Source organism: Natator depressus, chromosome 11 (assembly GCF_965152275.1).
Source record: "Natator depressus isolate rNatDep1 chromosome 11, rNatDep2.hap1, whole genome shotgun sequence".
Lineage (NCBI taxonomy): Eukaryota > Metazoa > Chordata > Testudines > Cheloniidae > Natator > Natator depressus.
In genome coordinates, this window is record NC_134244.1 from 74,895,221 (window position 1) to 74,915,786 (window position 20,566).

Below are 20,566 nucleotides of genomic sequence, written 5' to 3' on the forward strand. Positions count from 1 at the left end.
AGTACTTGTATGAGGTGAATTGAAAAATACTATTTCTTGTGTTTTATCATTTTTACAGGGCATATATTTGTAATAAAAAATAATAATATAAAGTGAGCACTCTGCACTTTGTATTCTGTGTTGTAATTGAAATCAGTATTGAAAATGTATCAAAAAAATTTAATAAATTTCAATTGGTCTTCTATTGTTATAAGTGTGATTAATCGCGATTGATTTTTTTGAGTTAATCGTGTGAGATAACTGTGATTGACAGCCTTAACGTACATATATAAAATAATACCAAATCCTCAGAACACCAATGTAATGGGGAAACTAATTCTTACCTTAAAATGACAAGTGATTTTATGTACTCATGTGGCACTTGTTGGCATTGCCCTAGCAACAAAGCTATTGAAACAGAAAAGCAAGCAGGGTGCGGCAGTGAGGCTGATGCCTAGCAGGGCTACCAGGGAAAAAAAAAATTCTTTTCATTTTGCCTGTGCTCCTAAGAGGTTGAAAGTTACCTAAACCCCAAAGCATAAAAGTGGGAGTGGGGGCAGGTGCTTTGAAACTTCCATTCCCAGGATGGCCATGGCAAATGGGTCATGAGAGACAGAATCTACAGGGGCCAGGGCAGGGCTTGCAACTAAACTCCCATGTTTCCCTCAGGATTTTCAAACTACACCGGACCCTCACGAGAATGTGGGATTTGGGATCCATGCCAAATCCCGCATTTTAGCGGGTACTGCGTTACAGCGGGGACCGCGTTACAATGAAAGTTAATGACCGTTACTAAATTTGGGATCCGCAACCACGTTCTATCAGAATTTGTGTTATCTAGACGTGTGTTCTAGCGAGGGTCCGGTGTATAACTTTCAGGTTCTCATCTCTGTCAGTTAAGGCTATGTCTACCCTATAGCATTTACAGCGGCACAGCTGCAGTGGGCTAGCCCCTTGTTCTGTGTTTGGGAGTGGCAGGGGATTCATTCATGGTCTTTTTCCTCTTTCAGGTGCTTTCAAGGGTCATCATGGTGCACCTTGGTAAGTGCAGACAGGGCTTGTTAGGGGTTGCGTGCACACCATGTTGTACTGGCAGACCCCAGGTTCTGCATCCCTCTAAATCAATCACAGTTAGTGGAGAATGTGCAGCCTTCACCGCTGAACTCTCTTAAGGGTTGGTAGAGCAAATCTGTCATCTTTATTGTAAATAAATTGCTTTAAGACCTCAGTCTCCTGGCAAGGTACAGACTTCGATTCCATCATGAAGAATAATCTATTGTTGCTGTGTAAGGGAAGGTTACAGCAGTTTTATTGATTTTTAAATGAAACCAAGCTTTTCTCTAAGGCCTTTGGAATTTTTTGGCTCGACGTCTATACACATCTGTTTATAATCAAATCTATTGTGACACCTGTTGATCTTCCCTTCAGCTCATCTCCTTATGAAAAATTATCATGGAGGACACGTAGCTATCCGATTGGCTCTTGGTGGTTGTGCCAACAGACCCTTCTTCCGTATAGTGGCCGCATATAACAAGCGAGCACGGGACAGCAAGTATTTGGAGCAAGTGGGCTGCTATGACCCACTCCCAAATAGCCACAATGAAAAGCTTGTTGGCTTGAACATCGAGAGAATCAAACACTGGATTGGTTGTGGAGCACATGTCACAAAACCGGTTGAAAAACTTCTAGGTAACTCAATGTGTTTTTCAATCTGAACTATTTGCTTATTTCTCTTAAAAGACAACAGGTTTTCCTTGGTGATCTTCCGCATACTTGGAGTACCAAAGACTCTTTCTTCATTTCTTTGCATGACTTGTGGCACCTTAGAGACTAACCAATTCATTTGAGCATAAGCTTTCGTGGGCTACAGCTCACTTCATCAGATGAATAGAATGGAACATATAGTAAGAAGATCTATACACATACAGAGAATCATGAAAAGGTGGGAGTTGCCATACAAACTGTAAGAGGCTAATTAAGATGCGCTATCATTTGTTAGTCTCTAAGGTGCCACAAGTACTCCTGTTCTTTTTGAGGAAATGGGAACGGGTCTCATTTATGGAGACACTGAGCTGGCCGAGACAGCAGTAAAAGGCACTTCAAGCCACTAGAGGGTTGGTGAGAGAGACAATTACTCTCACTTCTTAAAAGTCTCATTAACTATTGGAACAGTTGACCCAGGGTTGTCGTGAATTCTCCATCACTGACAATTTAACTTGAGATTGGATGTTTTTCTGAAATATATATGCTAAGAATTATTTTGGGGAAGATCTATAGCATGTGTTATATAGGATGTCAGACGAGATAATCACAGCGCTCCCTTTTAGCCTTTGAATCTGTGAGTCTAGAACAGTCATATTGCAACTCCAGCTATAAACATAAATAGTCTTTCTTTCAGGTCTTTCTGGATTTTTCCCATTGCATCCTATGACAATCACAAATGCAGAAAGATTAAGGAAGAGAAGAGCCTTGAAAGCCATAACAGCTTCTGAGGAAGAAACTCCAGGTGACTGATAACATCTAACTGAACTGAATGACTCAAAAGATTACTGTACAGACAACGATCAGAACAGTGTGCCAACTAAAAAGGACAATATCTTTACTACAGGCAAAGAAATGATAGTGGATGTGAATTATTTCATGAGAACATTAAAGTATTTTGAGGCTTTAGGAGTTCTCAGACAAGGATTCTGATTGTCCTCATTTGTTAATTACTTCTTATTTTGCACAAATTATTCATCTTTCATGTTTGTCAAACTGCAATTACTTAGGCCCAGATCCACAAAGGTAAAATTTAGGCTTCTAAATTCCACTGAAATCCAATGGATGTCAAGAACCAAAATACCTTTGTGGATCTGGGCCTTCCAGATTACAGCATTCATACAAACTGAATACAAACTCCCGTTTTCTAAATAGCTCTATTGTGGAGGTAGAGAGAGCGTTACTGACTGCCGTAAGAGACTAATGTATAGGAAGTTGTGCTGGATCAACGAACAGGTGAGGATGCACCTGTAGGCTTCCTTCTAAGCGTCACCTTACCATTACTTAAGACAAGCCACAGTTGGTTTTTAATTTTACAGTGAACTATTTCAAGATTTTTGTTAGAGGAGGGGCACTCAGACCTGGCCACTGTTGATTCTTTATTTTCACCCAATGAAGCTGCAAATAGTGTAAGCAGCAGAAAATCCTTTTTTCGGTGCAGGGGTGCAGCACAGAATGTGACACGATTTACTTAACCACACTACTGTTCTTCCAGAAGGTATCCCACAGAACATGACCACTCTAAACATAGCAAATACTTGGATGTTTTTATACCTTTCTCCCTGAACAGTATTTGATCAAACATTATACATGCGTCCAGCTAAAACAATAATTTAAAAATCCAGGAATTACTACATGGTGTTCATAGATTATCAGCCACCCATAGCAGCCATTCATATTCCAGCGTGATAAGCACAATAAACATTGAGCTATGTTCAGAGGCAGACGGCTATCCCTGTTACTTGGAGGAACTCGCACATCATTCGTTCTATCGTCTTCCATCCACATTCTAACTCGCTTAAATGTCTTAGGTAAGGCTTGTACCATCCCCGAAGATCACCAACCTCAGACTCTGGTAGACCAAACAAAGCCACTGAGTTTGAGTCATAGAACCATCACCCCAAAAGCCTTAATGCCAATCAGTGCAAATCTCAGAATTGATGATGGGGAGCCCATGAGATCTTTCTCAGCCCCCACAGTGCAGCACATCACCCCTTTTAAACCACTTGACGTAACAAAGCTGAGACACGCTCACTGGACGATCACAGTATCCTGCTTATTTAAGAAGAGCACAATACAATAGACCACTCTAGTGCTGACAGAAAAGTCGCCTTCCTCAGCTGTTGCTCCAAGATGGCAATCTGCTGCTGTTCCTGCATGTGAGGAAGTTGGTGGGGCTCAAAAGGAGGGCAGCTCACAGCAAGAGAAATGGCTGAGAAGAGCTAGGCAAGTTAGAGGCACTTGAGATTCACTGCAGGCCTATGTGGTGCTCCCTTGGCACCAGACCCATAAGGGTGCAGGGAGAACCATGGAATCTCAGCCGGCTCTCACTTGACAGGCAGCTGGGAATTGGTTCCATTTTTAATGGAGAAGTAAAATCTGAGCAAATGTATACATGGAACCAAAGAAAAATAAGATCTTTTGCGTGATACCTGAAGTCCTGCCTGAAAAGGTTCAGGCAGACGTGGCTGGTTTGGATTTGGCCTATTAGTACATTTAAACCAGGGGTTCTCAGAACACATTTTTTGGTGGCCTCGGACTGTGATCACCAATTGTTGCTGGTGGCCGCACTGACGCTTTTCCCTAAAATACTTAACTGTAGGAAAAACAAATAAATATGCACATACACGTGTCCAAATCATTGTAATTTATTTATGTAGGGTTTTTTCAGACTCAAAAATAATATGAAAAATTATATTTGTATGTTGAATATTGCTTTTCGCAGCACCCTTAGTAGCTAGCTGGGAGTTTGTGAAAAGTGATATTAACAAACATACAAGTATCACTTTTCACAGCCTCCCAGGCAGCTAGTAAGCATGCTGTGAAAAGTGATACTTGCATGTTTCTTTGTTTCGCTTTTCTCAGCAAGCCCCGGGTTTGGAGAGGGAGGCAGCAGGGGTCTGGGGCAATGGGGGGGATAGAGGTGGAACCAGGGAAGGCAGTGGGGGCTGGGGGCGATAAATGGGGGTTAGGGGAGGCGTCGGGGAGAATGGTGAGCCCTGCTGCCATATGGCTGGAGCTGGGAGGCAGCACCCCCAGGGTCCAGAGTGAGTGGCTAGAGCCCAGGGTTGGTGGCTGCTGCTGCGCAGCTGGAGTTGTGGATCAACACCCACCACCCTGGGGCTGGGGCTGGGGTTAGGGAGCGGGGTTAGGGCTGGGGGTCGGTGCCAGAGCCCGGAGCCAGCACTTGTTGCTGCACAGCCAGGGGTTAGCACCCAGGGCCAAGGACACGTGGCCGGAGCCTGGGTCAGAGCCCGGGGCTCGAGCCGTGCAGCTGAAGCCCTGCGGCCAGGTTCTCACCCAGGGCTGAAGCCCAAGCCCCAAGGTGCCCTGCCCACCCCACAGGTGAGTCAAGAACTCACCTGGCTCCTGCAGCATTGTGCCCCACCTGTCTCCAGAGGCGGGGCATGGTGGCTCATGCAGGAGCAACAGGGAGGGAAGGGGAGAGGCTGATGCTTTGGCCTCTCCACCGTTGCCCAGGAGGCTGTTAGGCCTGCACAAAAAGCCCCTGGTAGCCGCATGTGAGAAATGCTGATTTAAACTCACTTCCATGCTGTCAAAACCTTTGCCATTGTACCTCCTAACTGCTGGTTTCTCAGGTCAGAGTGCACTTAAGGGTTAAGTGAAGTGCTGCTGTAAGAATCAGCCTCGTGTCCTTTAAAGGAAACCAAGACAGAAGAAAATACTGATGATTTTTAATATTTTTTCTTTATCTAAAAAAATTAATGAAACGATATAGAAAATTCTATTAAACACACCTTTGCATTTTACAGATTTGTAGTATGCAAAATTTGATTTTATGTAGTGCCCATCCCCATATATATTCCAGATTAGTATAAACAAGACATGATTTCCCTGGTAACTGGGACCAGTTTTTATTCTGTCTCCTCAAATTTAAAAGTTCATTTGTATGTAGGCTTCGGGAAGAGTTCCTTTCTCATTTCTAAACACACAACACGGTTTTCTTTTCTGGATTTCTCGGCCTCAAATACAAGGAGGTGGGTCTGCAGGGTTGCTTCAGGACCAGTCTGAATGAGGGATGGTTTATTCTCCTGTTTAAAAAACAAAATTACTTCTAGTGTTACAGGAATAAAAGACAGAGAAGTCTGGTTTATAAAGCTGGATCTCTGCATCCCTCTCCCAAAAGGACTGCATGATCAGGCTCAAGGGAGTATTCAGAAATAAATTGTTGATCATCCCTTTAATCGAGTTATACCAAAGCAAGAGTTAGACAGTGGTTGGGCAATCACCATACAGTAAAATGGAGTAAATATTAATTAGAATGTTACTGCCAATAAAGACAGGTGACTCAGTAGTAAAGCTTTGATAATTAGGGGAGGCAACATTGTCTAGTAATAACTGGCTGAACGAAGAGAGGTCCTACACTCAACAGTCACTCCCATGTTGGAGGAATCTCAACTACAAAGATGAACAATCATCTTCCCAAAATAATTTTAAAATGGTGACACCCCCAATGACTTATCTCTCAGACAGAAAGAAAAGAAATAATGGTGGGGAGAAAAGGGGACCCTGGCCTGGGGAGAGGAGGCATACAGAAGTTCTGTGTGGTAGGGGAAGGTCGGAGGGCACACATAGCCCCAGCCTAGGGGAGATGAAGAAACATGGGACAGAGCCTGTGACATGAAAGAGGGGTGAGCAGATGCAGGGAATCTGTGAAATAGAGAGGATGGGAGGGTGGCACATGGGGGGGAGGGGAATGGAGGGCAGCCAGGAGCCCTCAGTGTGTGCAATGAGTACAGCCTACAGAAGCATCTAAGTGTGAGAATGCCAAGTTCATAATACTTTGCATGTCTAAAATGACTTTTATCACTGTCCCAAAGAACTTTAAAAATGCAATTATTTCTTCCCATTTACAAATAAACTCTCTTGCCATGGTTTTCTGGAGAGAGCTGCACAGAGTCAGAGTATTAGCTATGTTTCTGGCTCCTGACCAAAACAGATAATCTGTCAACATTTGCTTTACGTGCATGTAGCATTCAGGGGTGGGGTTTTGGGAAGGGATCAGGAGTGATGCTTATATGCCTAGATCGTCCAGTAGAAGATTTTGGAAGTAAAAGATGTCTGACAGAGGCAGGTTTCAGTATGAACCTAGCTCTCAGGTAAAGCCTGGCCCCTTCTTGGTGGCTGTGGAGCATTCTTTCTTAAAAGACCTAGTCTTGGACTGCAAAGGCGTGGAGTAGCATTTAAGGAGCACTGACAGGGGATGCATACTTCCTACTGCCAAGGAGCTCAGTTGCACAGGGGCTCACTGCACACCACTATACAGCTGAGATCTGGAACTTGATCAGTGGATCCTTTGTATTCTCTTATCCTTGTCCTTCTCTCTTATCCTTTGAATTCTCCGGGAATTACTGGGTAAAATCATATTGTTGGTGTACTGCCGGAGGTCAGATCAAAAAACCCACATTAGTCCTTTCCATGGAATCACAGAACCGGAAGGACCGTCCTAGTCCCGTCCCCTGCACTCAAGGCAGGACTAAGTACAGTAGAACCTCAAAAATACGAATACCAGATTTACAGACGGACCCGTCAACCAGACACCACGTGGACCCAGAAGTACGCAGTCAGGCAGCAGCGGAGACGAAAAACAAAAAAACCCAACAAATACCGTGCTGTGCCGGCACTGCATCGTCAAGTTAGGCACATCGGGGCTGCCTGTCCCCACCCCACCCACCACTTGCCACGCGGAAGGCCAGCCACGTACAGGTGAAGACGCTGAGGTTCACAGGCACAGCTGTGAGCTCCCGAGAAGGAGTGCTGGGGTCTGCACTAGCCACAGGGGCCGTTTCCCGCCTCTGGCTGGGAGGGGGACAAGCCTGCAACCTTAGTCTCAGTCCAGGAAAGAAGCTCCCTGAGCTGCTGCTGGAACCTGGCCGAGAGCGTCAGCTGCTGGAGCCCGAACTCCTGCCCGCCTGCCGCGCTCTGGAGGAGCGGCTGCGTTTGAAAGGGCCCCAGCCTGCACTGCGCACCCACTGGTGCCAAAGCGCCCCCGGGTGCCTCACGCATCACCCTTGCAGTCAGGGGGCTAGAATCAGAAACTTGCCGGGCAGCCGCTGCAGAGTGTGAGCCCCCGTTCCGAGCACTCCGCCCTGAGGAGCAGCCCATAACGGCTTGGGCAAAGTTACGAACAACCTCCATTCCCGAGGTCTCCGTAATTCTCCTATATTATCTAGACCAGGGGCTGTCAACAGGCGAACCACGGGCCAAATCCGGATTGCCAGACGCTTTTGAACAGACCCCAGAAACTTTTTATTTATATATTGTCATTATTATTATTTTTGTAAATGATTTTCTCTGCAGTCTGGCCCCTGACTGTACATTGATGAAGAATTTGGACCTTGACAAAAAATAATTGACTACCCCTCATCTAGACCATCCCTGAGCGGTGACTGTCGATCCTGCTAAGAACCTACAATGACAGAGATTCCACAACCTCCCTAGGTAATTTGTTCCAGTGCTTAACTATGCTGGCAGGAAGTTTTTCCTAACGTCCAACCTAACCTCCCATGCTGCAATTTCAGCCCATTGCTTCTTGTCCTGTCCTCAGAGATTCACAAGAACAATTTTTCTCCCTCCTCCTTGTAACAACCTTTTATGTACTTGAAAACTGTTCTCATGTCCCCTCTCAGTCTTCTCTTCTCCAGATTAAACGAACCCAGTTCTTTCAACCTTTCCTCGTAGATCATGTTTTCTAGACCAGCGGTTCTCAACAGGGGGTTCGTGGCCCACTGGGGGTCCATGAACCCTTTCGGGGGGCCGCAGGGCCCCGTGGCTAAAATCCAAAGCCCGAACCCGAGCACCTCCCGCAGAGCTGAAGCCGGGAGCAGCAGGGCTGAATTCTGGAGCCCCGAGCCCCGGTGCTCCCCAAGGGCCAGAAGTCCTGAGCCCATGGGCAGAGTTGGGGGAACACAGGGGTGTTACACCCCCCCCAAACTACAGTGCAAGAGCAGGGCAGTCCTGGGGTAGCTCCACACCCCCCCTCCACCACCTCCTCTCTCCACCCCCTTGCTAGGTCGGAGGTGGGAAGTCAGAGTCCGGCAGCGTAGGACAGCTGCTGCTCTGACTGGTGCCATGGAGGAGGCAGCCGCAGCGTTGCCTCGTCTCCTGCTGCTGCAGGGGGTTGAAGCTGCTCCCCTTTGCTCATGCAGCTGGTAAGAGCTGCCTGGGCGGGGGGACCCGGCTGCTTTGTGGCTGGCAGAGCCCTCAGGGTACAGGGACCGCAGGGGAGCCCTGAGAGCACACAGACCCTAGCTACCTCCTCCCTGTACCCTGAGCTACCCTCTGCCCAGACACAGCCCCTAGCTACCCCCCTCACTGCACCCTGAGCTACCCTCTGCCCAGATACAGCCCCTAGCTACCCCCCTCCCTGCACCCTGAGCTACCCCCCTGCACACCCCCATGCACAGCCCCAAGGAGTCTCCCTGCACCCTGAGCTACCCTCTGCCCAGACACAGCCCCTAGCTACCCCCCTCCCTGCACCCTGAGCTACCCCCCTGCACACCCCTATGCACAGCCCCTAGGAGTCTCCCTGCACCCTGAGCTACCCTCTGCCCACACACAGCCCCTAGCTGTCCCTCTCCCTGCACCTCAAACTTTTTGAGCTGAGCCCCCCCACCTTTGAGTTATAATTTTTGGTGGTAGGCCCCCCAAGTCCAGACAGGCGGGTGGCCTGCTGAGGTGAGTCAGGGGGTGGAAGTAGCATACCCTCCCCAGACCCCGACGTTGGAGCTGGCTTGAGCCTCACTGGCCCCTGCCCACCCAAAACAGAAACTCCCCAGTGCAGCCACAGCCTCAGGGCAGGGACGATGCCCCGGGACTCCGGGGACACAGTCCGGGCCTCTCACCTCCAGGGCACTGGGGTTCTCTTCTGCCCAGGGCAGGAGTGAGCAAACGTCTGTATGACGTGATGACCATTCAGAAACCGGTGAGGAATGAGCTGGTTTGAGGGGAGTTGATCTCGGTCCAGTTGCAGGTCAGTGAACCTCTCCCTGTCTCCATGTCCCTATCTTTAAACAATTACAGGCCCCACGGGAGGGGGTTGGTTTGATGTTTAACCACATGGCTTAGCAATGAGAACCCCAAATCCCCCTCTGCTTTGGGAGCCAGGTTTCCTGTTTGAATTCTGTGTTTCAGAGGACTTCAGGCCTGGGCACTGTGATTATTTACCAGTTTCTCGGGCCTGAGGGGGTCACGTCACTCACGGCTGTGAGGACCGAGCGGTTAAGGCGTTGGACTCGAAATCCAATCGGGTTTCCCTGCGCAGGTTCAAATCCTGCTCACAGCGAGGCCTGTGTTTTAGCCACACTTGCTCACCAGGGCAATACATCTCCACCGACCCTGGGACGCTCTCCATACGCTCCCCACCCCAAGGAAACCCTGTTCTGCTCCTTTCATGGGGATGCCTGGGATGGTGCCTCACGCTGTGTCCCTGCGGTCTCAGCTCCTGAGGCCTCTGCCCCTCACCCAGCACCCCCCGGCTCAGCCCCACCCCTGGGTGCTGCTCCTCTCCAGCGCGTGGAAGGAGCTGAGCACGGGCAGCCCGTATAAGAGGCCAGGGGAGGCTGAGCCTCCCCCAAAAGGCCGTCCATGCGGGGGGGAAACGCTGGGGATGTGGGGCGGGTCTCCCCTCCGGAGGCCCGTGGGCCCGTGGTCATCTTTCGAGGGCCAGAAGCGAAGCTCCAGAGAAGTGGGGGCCCCGCCTGCACCCCGCTCCCCTCTGCCTCTTAGCCCGATGCCCTGCTCTTGCTCTGCCTCTTCCCATCCCCCCTCCGCCTCTTCCCCCAAAACCTGCGCCCCACCCCCCCTCGGCCTTTTCCCCCGCAGCCCTGTCTTCTCGTGCCTCTTCCTGTCCTGCTCCACCTCCTTCCCCAAGGACCCCACTGCCCCCCGCTCACCGAAGACAGAGAAAAGGGACGGGTGCCTGGCCCCATGGCCCCCCGGTAGCCCCCCTTCAGGGAAAGGGGCAGAGAGGAGCAAGCAGGGGGTGAGTGGAGTCTTGGGGGAAGAGGCGGAGAGGAGCGAGGGGCAGGTAGGGGGACCTCGGGGGCCAGAGGAGTGAACAGTGGGTGGGCGGGGCCTCAGGGGAAGAGGATGACCAGGGGCGGGGCCTCTGTGGCAGGGCCATGCTCTAGGCGCCGGTGGCCCCCCAACTTCTCGGGGTCATCTGAAACCCAGCATGAAGGTGACACAGGGCCTGGTTCTTCTTTGGGCTAAGATTCCATCACACCTCTCCCTTCCTGGCAGTGTGAAGGGGCTGGACAGGGCATAAAGCCCTCCAGACACGGCCGGAGACAGGGAAAGGGCCGTCAATGCGGAAGAGAATCGGGCCCAGAGTTAGACAAGGGGTGCAGAGAATATTCTGGATTCTGGTCATTGCACTTCATCCTTGCTCGAAATGCTTCCTGTATTTTCTCCATTTCACTCCCTGACTCTCGATCTCTGCCCCTTTCCCTGTTTCGTCCTCAGAATTAGCACATTCAGCCAGTTAATCGCAGCAATCCCGCCACAACACGGCAGCCTGAAATCTCAGCTCTCCCCCGCCCCTCGCACGAGACCTGCTGCCAGCTGAACTGGAGAAAGAATGGGGAACGACTCTGGCGGAGGGTGTGAAACAGACCCCCGGAAAAGGTGAGTTTTCACAGGGATTTCCTCAAATTAGGAGAAACTTGGGGTCCCAGTTAGTGCCCAGAAAACCCTTCAGGGATCAAACAAACCAGAGGCCCAGCCCTCCCCGATCTGGGCTCCAAGTGGGAGTGAGCGGGGGGCTGCTGTGACATGCACAGACTGCTGGGCACACACGGACTGTGGCTGGGGAGGGGGCTGCCAGACCTCCCTCGGGTGACCAGACAGCAAATGTGAAAAATCGGGACGGGGGTGGGAGGTAATCGGAGCCTATATAAGAAAAAGACCCAAAAATCGGGACTGTGCCTCTAAAATCGGGACCTCTGGCCACCCTAGACCTCCCCCACAGACTGCCACTGAGGGAGGAGTGGGCAGATGCACAGACCTGCAGTGACCACACGGATTGTGAGGTTTGTTCCCCTCCTGTCTCCAGTGGAGCTGAGGTTTCTCCCTGAGCCTGCTGAGCCCTGTGGCCCTTCCCAGCCACGCCCGTGGGAGCAGAAAACACCGAGAGACCAGGCCGGGAAGGTCATATAGTTTATTGGACCCGCTTCTGTTGGGGAGAGAGACCAGGGCCTGAGGACGAGCTCTGCGGAGCTCGAAGGCTGGTCTCTCCCCAGCAGAAGTTGGAGAATGAAAGAGATCCCCTCCCCGCCTTGTCTCTCTAATCTCCTGGCACCGACCTTGCAAACAGAGAACTCTGAGGCAGTTCAGTGCTTCCGACCGAGCACCCGGAGCCCGTATGTAACACGGACGTTGCATTCATTCAAACAGTGCCTAGCGCAGCTGGGGGACGGGCTTCAAGCTGCTGCCAGCCACAGCCCCTTCTGTGCCCCAAACCGGGGGCGATTGCGCCTACCGGCCAGACCCCTCTGTTCCAGAACGGAGGTGCCCTTTGGTCTCAGCCCGGCGCTCTCACACATCCACAGCAGCTCCAGTCACCAGGTCCCCTCTTGGCGCAGTGGGAGCGGGCAGCAGGACAGAGCAGGCAGGCCACCGAGGGGGAACTGTACTCCGGGAAGCCGTGACTCTGTCAAGGATTTAGGTGTCATACCGGGCGAGCCGCTCAACATCCGCTCCCGGTGCGATGCTGTGGGGAACAGGGCCAAAGCCATCGGTGATGACGGGGGGATTTTCTTGGTTTTTCAATGGTTTGCATGCCGCGTGTGGGACTCAGTTTCCCTGGGTGCTGTTTGTTTAACGAGGTGGCACTGGTGGGAGAGGTCGTTTGTTGTTACAGAGGACCAGCGGTGATCTCGCCTGACAGTTGGGCCCTCAGGCAAAGGCCTGGAGAATGGATACCCCAGCGACTGGTGAGCGGGAGGCCCAGCTTGGAAGTCACAGCCAGGTCGGGCCAGTAGTAGGACAATGGGTTGAGGAGAGAAGACCCGGTGACTGCTTCCAGCCTGGGGGAAAGAAAAGAGGGAGGAGAGGAGAGGCTGAGATAGAGGAGACCCAGGCAGCCTGTTCACCTGGGACAAAAGACAAAGGACACAGGCTTGTGGGAAGGTGATATCTGATGCTTAGCTGGAAAGAGGGGGCTTCTGGACTGGGGAGAGAAAACAGCCAGAGCCCACACGGGTGCAGGAGAGACCTAGATGGACTGTGCTGAGGGAGGTTAGGCCTGAGGCCCTGAGAGTTTGCTGTGCTGTGTTCAGATGCTCAATAAACCCCTCTCTTTTACGCTGGCTGAGAGTCACGGCAATCTCAAGATCGGGGTTGCGTTCTTCCCTCTGGGAGTAGAGGCCCCAGGGGTCCAGAGTGAGGGGACTCCCTGAGGGGGCCCACGGCAGACAGGCATGCTCAAGGCTCAGAGAAGAGGGGTTCCAGGAGGCGGAAGGGCCTACGGCTTAACCCTCGAGAGAGTGGATCTCCGAGAAGGGCTGTCACACTGAAGGGGGTTCCTCCCAAGGACTGTACGAGGCTGAGAGAGAGCACAAGTCCTGTGAGTCCGTGATGCCATCCATGAATAAAGAGAGGATGGAAAGGGAGGTGATTCAGCAGTGGTGAGACTGACACTGGAATACCGCATCCCGTTCTGGTGTCCACATTTCAAAAATAATGTTAAAAAAACTGGAGAGGGTGCAGAAAAGAGCCACATTGAAGGATGGAGAAGACTTATAAGGAGGGATTGAAAAACTCAGTCTGTCTAGGTTTTAAAAAGATGGAGAGGTGAGCTGATGGCAGCCTGCAAGTGCCTTCGCTGAGAGAAAACACCAAGTATTTAAAGGGCTCTTTAGTCTTGCAAAGAAAGGCAAAACAAGAACAAATGTCTGGAAGTAGAAATCAGAAAAATTCTCCTTAGAACAAGGCAGAGATTTGTAAGAGGGAGGGCGACTCATCACTGGAACAAACTGCCAAGAGAAGTGATGGATTCTCCATCTCTTGATGTCTTCCAGTGAAGACTAGATGCCTTTCGGGAAGGTGCTTTCATCAAAAAGCAGCTCTTGTGATACACAGGAGGGCTGGGAGATGCAGGGCCTCATATTAGATGCTCCAATGGTCCCTTCTGGCCTTAAGTCGACTAATTTATGAAAAACTGGTATTTTATTTATAGCCGGCTCCATCCCCCGACTCACCAGTCATTGAGTGCGGAGATCCGGGGGCAACAACTCCAAGCTCCACAGAGGCTGGGCAGGGGCAGGACATCAGCTGGGAGGGGAGGGGAGGGGGGGCAGTGACATCACAAAGGCCTTTTGCAGGACCTCAGCCCATTGGGCAAAGGTGGTGGGGAGGGGGTGACCTCACAGAGAGACCCCGACATCAGCGGGGCAGGGCCGAGGTGCAGGGCCAGGGCAGTCGCTGAGACCCCCCCGGCTTTGCAGCCGCACGTCTCCTTCGCCAGGTCTCCCCTGGAGGACGGGGAGAGAATTAGGATTCACGTCGTAGCATGAGGAGGAGCCTGTGTGGAGTTTTCTCCTTTCCTACCTCTGGTTGTGCCCTTAACCGAACTTCCCTTGGACAAGGTCGGAGGCTCCGAGAGGTTTGGAACCTGTTGGGGCTGATGCACCTGCTGCAGGCAGAATTCTCGGCACAGAAAACACTGGCTTAAGGGGGCAGAATTTGATTTCCTACCGAGCACTTTGATGCTTGGAAACATTGGGGACCTTGGGGTTTATCCTTTTTGGTTTCCCTTTTCCTCTTTCCTCCCTCCTTTCTCCTCTTCTCTTGCTTCTTTTTTCCCTGTTTCCCTCTCTCTACCAAGGAGGGGTGTGTGTGTGGAGGGTGGGCAAGGGCGGGGGTGGGTTGCTCTCATCGCGGGAGGTCCTCACAAAGAGGTGGGTCTGGATCTGAGAGCGATCCGCTCTGATGGTGACCTGGGCCGTCCTGGGGGGCTCGACCCCCAACCCTGCGGTGGTCACCTAGGACAGGGGCTAGGGTGTCCCCACTCTGGGGTACTCTCTGCACTGGGCGCTTCCCTGACCCACTGACCAGTACATACAATTTAAAGCAAATGCAAGTTATTTAATCAACAATTAATTTAAAAAAGAATAAGGAAAAATGGGAAAGGTGAAAGGAAACACATCACCCCGCTCTGTGGCAGGGAACATCACAAACAGCGTCTCTGGAACGTCAGGGCAGTTCACAGTCTGCTCCTTGTAAGTCCCAGGCCCCTTCTCTGGCCCTGGCCGTGCTGCGGGGATGCTGCGGGTTGGACACTCGCTCTGGTGGTGGCCACACGCTCTCAGGCTCGAAGTGGCAGGACCCTTCTGCCCAGTGTCGCCCCCGCCCTGTCGGGGTTACGATCCAAGCCTGGCCTGCAGAGCCTCTGGGCTGAGGCGTCTCCCTGTGCAGGGCCCGCTTCCCAGGGTCCCCCTCGCTCTCCCCAGCTGCTCACCCCACCCAGCTCCGGATGGCTCCCGCCCCAGCCCCACCACTCGGTCTCTGCACGGTTCCTGCTCTGCCTCCCGCTCCCTGGGCTGCTTCTCTGGCCCCTCGGGCTCTGGTTGCTCCCAGGACAGGTCTGCTGTCTCTGGGCTGCTTTACTGTTCCCTCTGGATCGGCACAGCTCCGCTCCCCAGCTCAGCTCGGGCCCCTGCTTTCTCCTTAGCTCGGCCCCACTCTGTCTGTCTGACCCCGGCAAATCCAGCTCACACGGAGGACGGGACCCCCCTGGCCTCTTGACTCCCTCATTAGCCTGCCCGCCCTGTCATTCAGGCTGACCTGGAGCGTTGGCCTCTCCCCATTGTTCCTGGGGACTATCAGTCATAGGGTCCTGGTTTCCCATCGACCCTTCCCCCTTTTAGGACTGGGAGCTAGCCAACCAAAACACCCCCACTGACTGTTAGTAAGGGGGCAACAGTCCCCTTTCATTTAGGCCGTAGCTGTGGGAGGGTTGAGGATCGGCAGCATCTCAGTGTCAGATTTAGGTAGCTAAAGTGAAAGTAGCAGCCAAGCCCACCTCAATATTTTTGTGGAGCTAGCCCCTGGTGCCTAACCTGTTTTGGACAACCCACTAGGCCCCCATCTGTGTTGTCAGGTGCCCGATCCCAGACCTACATTATTTTAAACAGATGCTTTTGAAAAACGTACCAAAAGTCTAACGGGCTCTAAAAATCAGCTGAATACATTCCGGGCCTACAAGCACTAAAATACCTTCCTCAAACCAGTGTATGGGGCTTTGAACGGTATCACGACATGGCAGGGGCTGACAGTCAGTGCTAACTGTGTGAAGACCCATTTTTAATGATTCTTGCTAAAGCCAGTCAGCAAATGTCGTCGAGGAGTAAGTGCTGTAATTATGGGGAAGAAAAATCTGCATTTTTCACACGTAACAGAAGTGGAATAACTGCATTCAAAAATAAAACAATGAAAAACTTGAAAGGCCACAAGCCCACTCAGTCCTACTACTTGTTCAGCCAGTCGCTCCGACAAACAGGTTTGTTGACATTTGCAGGAGCTCATGTTGCCCACTTCTCGTTTACAGTGTCACCTAAAAGGGAGACCAGGCATTCACAGGGCACTGTTGTAGCTGGCATCACAGCATATTGACAGCCCAGATGTGCTGAAGAATCATACGTCCCTTCGCGTTTCAACCACCATTCCAGAGGTCATGCGCCCATGTTGATGACAGATTGAGATGTCACCAGCGGAAGGTTGATTTTCTTGTTCGGTGGTTTGGATCTTGTCGTTTCCACATTGGCGTGTTGCTCTTTTCAGACTTCTGAAAGCATGCGCCACACCTCATCCCGCTCAAATTTTGGAGTCCAATTTCAGACTCTTAACTCTTGGGTCAAGTCCTATGGCTATCTTTAGAAATCTCACATTGGTCCTTCTTCGCCTTTTGTCAGATCTGCAGTGAAAGTGTTCTTAAAACGAACACCACGTGTTGGGTCATCATCCGAGATGGCTAGGAGATGAAATCTGTGGCAGAGTGCAGGTAAAACAGAGCAGGAGACAGACAATTCTCCCCCAAGGAGCTGAGTCACCGATTTAATTCACACATTACTTTTTTTTAACGAGTGTCATCAGCATGGAAGCATGTCCTCTGGAATGGTGGCAAAAGCATGCAGAGGCATACGAATGTTTAGCATCCCTGGCACATAACTACCATGCAATGCTGGCTGCAAAAGTGCCATGCGAACGCCTCTTCTCAACGTCCGGTGGCCTTGTAGGCGCTAAACGTTTACACTGTTTTCCTTTTGAGTGCAGTTCTGGAACAAAACAAAAAATCTACATTTGTAAGTTGCCAGGAGCTCCTGCTCCCTCCATGGCCCCACCCCTGCCCCGCCTCTTTCCCTCAAGGCCCTGCCCCCCAGCCAAGCTGGAAGCCGGAGCAGGGCTGGGGAGCCACAGACCCCCCGTGTGCCCAGGCTGGGCGGGCCTGAGAACAGCCCCCAGCCCATATCCCCATTCTCCATCCCCCGGCCCAGGGCAGGTGGAGGGTCTGAAGCTCCCCACAGCTGTCTGCACGGCTCTTCCCCCGACCTGGTTCCAGACGGGGCTGGGGCCTCAGAGCCACAGCTGGGTTATGGTAAGAGGCCCCCCCGGGCAGCTGGTGACTCAGGAGGGTGCTCGAACCATGGGGCTATGCTGATGTGAGGCGTTCTCTGTCTCTCCAGTTAAAGCTGCGCTGGAGACACAGGCCTGGACGCTGGTCAGTGCTGTAACCCCCCGGCAAGCGGGTCCTACTCATGTTTATGTTCCCTCTCTCAGGCTCTGGCCCAGATCACTCTTTGAAGGAGAGGGAGAGAGCACAAGAAAACACACGCATGAGACTGACGCTATCGGAGGGTGGTTAGCGTACCCACCCACAAGGTGGGAGACCAGAGTCCAGTCCCCCTGCTCCAATTCAGCTTTAATTATTTATCCAGAGGGCAACAGCTTCACTAGGACAGACTGACGGGGCCTCACAGCACAGTATCCCATAGCTTAGTGCTCAGAGCACGCTCCTGAAAAGAGCGGATCCCTGTCCAAATCCCTTCTCACCCTCAGGCAGAGGGGGGCTGTCACCTGGGTCGCTCACGTCCCAGGTGAGTGCTCTAACCAGGGGGCTACAAAGGTGGGAGGGACGTGTCGTTTCCCCTGGCTTCTTGCAAACCCAACAGATGCGGGTATCTCCAAAGAGGGTTCCTGGCTGTGGCTGGCACCTCCCATTGTCAGCGTAGGCAGGTCCATGCGTAGCGTGCTGGCTTTTGTGAGTCACATTCCAGGGTTGTGTTTACGCTTCACTTTTATCAGTACAACTTTTGTGTCGGTCAAGAGTTTGAAAAAAACACACCCTGGGCCAACGAAAGTTTTACTGACGAAAAGCGCCTAAATCTTTCTGAACCTAGCCCTAAGTCTAGGAGCAAAGAGGACCAGGGAATTGTAGACTCACGTTTTAGTGGGTTTCTCTCACCAACTGAACGTCAGATTGTGATGGGGGGGGCTGTTTGTCAAAGGGGGCCACGCTCATAGATCCAGTGTGGAGGTTGCACACTTCCTCACACAGAGGTAGTGGGTATCGAAGGCCGGGAAAGGCTGAGCCTCCCCAAACAGCCTTGCATGGCCCCACTGACGCTCCACCCCCAGGCCTCTTCCTGCTTCCTGGTGCTGTGCTGTGGGGGGCTCTTCCCCCCATGGCCAGGGCCCCAGGCTGGGGCTAGTGGGGGCCGGCCTGTGCTCTGGTGCTGGTGGGGGGGCATGCTGCCTGCCCTCCCACCCGGCACTCCGGGGCTGAGGGGGTGCTCTGGGGCTAAGGGGAGGTGCCCACCTGGTGCTCCAGGGCTGGAGGAGGGGGACCATGTTGCCTGCCCAACTGCCCGTGCTCTGGGACTGGGGTAGGGGGGCCACGCCACCCACCCCACTGCCTGGTGCTCCGGGGCTGCGGGAGCAGGGCTGCGCCACCCGCCTGGCTCTCCGGGGCTGGGGGCACTCAGGCAGCCCGGGGGTGGGGGGAGGTGGTGGTGGCCGTGCAGCGTGGGGCTCTGGGCTCTGGTGGGAGGGGAAGAGCCTGAGGCAGAAGGGATGGGCCAGGCCAGGGGCTAGCGTCCCCAAGCCCAGGTTCCACCCGCCCCCCATGCCGTCACACACGTGTCTGGACTCCCTGTGGGATCAAATAATTGCAACCGTGGGGTCTCAGGATCCCTGGCAGGGCTGAGCAAATATCAACCCGCAGGCAGGGTAGAACAAGCAGTCTGTAGCCTCCGAGCCTCCTGCCCGTGGCCGACAGTAACAGTTCGGGTTCCTGACCTTCTGGGCTGGGCAGAACAAATAGTCAGTTCATCGCCCCCAGGGGGGCAAAACAAACAAACAAACAAACAGTCTGTGGCCCCTGAGCATCCTGGCTGGAGGAGGCAACCACCGTTGGGGTTCTGGCCCTCTGGGCCGGGCAGAACAAACAGTAGCCAAACCTAGCGGGAAGTGGGGGAGTGGCAGGGTCACCCGGGCCCATCCAGCTCCACCGGGTGCCGATCCAGGGCCCGATGAAGCCAGGGAATTGCACGTTAAGGGATGAACCATCAGCTCCTACTACGTTCCCTGGGTCACTTCCTACCCCAGGGCGCTTCTCATACACCTCTCGGCTCGCCGCAGCTCAGCATCCCTGTCAACCTCTGCGCTTGCCTGGCCGCTCACAGTGCAGTCCGGGTCTCAGGTTCCCACTGCTTGGGGAGCCTCCGGCCTCTCTGCAGGAGCTTGCAACACACGTCCTTCCTCCTCCTCAGCCGGCCCAGGCTGGGCTGGGCCGCCTCCTTTTATCTGTCGCTTCCACTGGGAGCGGGTGCAGCAAGGCTGAGGGGACGTGGCCTTCTGAGGCCTGCAGCGACTGGTCTGTCCCTGGTGGCCTAACGAGGGGTCGTACACCCCTTCACACAGATCCTGAAAAGACCAGGAACTAAAATCGAAACTTCTCCTTATGGAGGAAGCCATCCAAGAGGCGGCTGACCTGGTCCCAAGTCTCCTTGGCCATGCGTGCCAGCGCCCCAGCCTTCTCCCTCAAGAGGGTGAACGTAGGAAAAAGACTCCAAAAAGAGACCCACGAGCCCTCCCGTGAGCCCCCAACCAGCCAGAGGTGATGCCCAGCGTATGCAGTCACTTGGGCACGCCTACGCCCGGTACCCGCAGATTGCAGACACACCTAGGAAGCCTAAGGACCCGACAGGCATAGGCACCGAAGCCGTGTTACCGGCTCTCAGAGACAGGAGCACAGACCAGACCGCCTCTGGGAATCTCACTTTAGAATTGTTTAAACGTTGCGGAGCTGAGGGGCCACAGAGATGTGGTGACCTTGATCCTAATTCAACCCTGACATTGCACCAGCACTGGAGATGTTGGGTGGGTCACTGACATGTAAAATCACTGGGGCCGGGGGCTGATTTGCTCTTTGGGAGATCCTCCGAGAGCCCTCACCTATGGGCAGCACGTGACCTGCCCGTTGCAGGACCCTAGCCCTGGGCCTCTCCCATTCTGCCCAAGTCCCCGCCCCCCTCCCTGCCGGTGCCCCCCCACCATAGCCACTGGCCCCCCAGTCCCAGGACACCCCAGCCACCCCCTGCCCCGGAGCACCACCCTGAGTCCTGGCCATAGGCCGGTGCTTGTACCGGCCCCAGCTGCCCCCAGTCCCAGCCACATGCTGGCTGCCCCTGCCCAAGTCCCAGCGGAAAAGAGGGAACTGGAAGCAGGCAGGTGGGGGCTGGGGGCAGAGCATGGGCTGGGCTGGGCAGGCTGGGCTGTTTGGGGAGGCTGAGCCTCCCCTGGCCTG

General features: G+C 53.0%; 1 pseudogene; it reads left to right on the plus strand.

Moving 5' to 3' along the window:
• Window positions 1–20,566, plus strand: part of LOC141996305 (butyrophilin subfamily 1 member A1-like) — a 183,880-nt pseudogene that overhangs the window by 144,601 nt on the left and 18,713 nt on the right.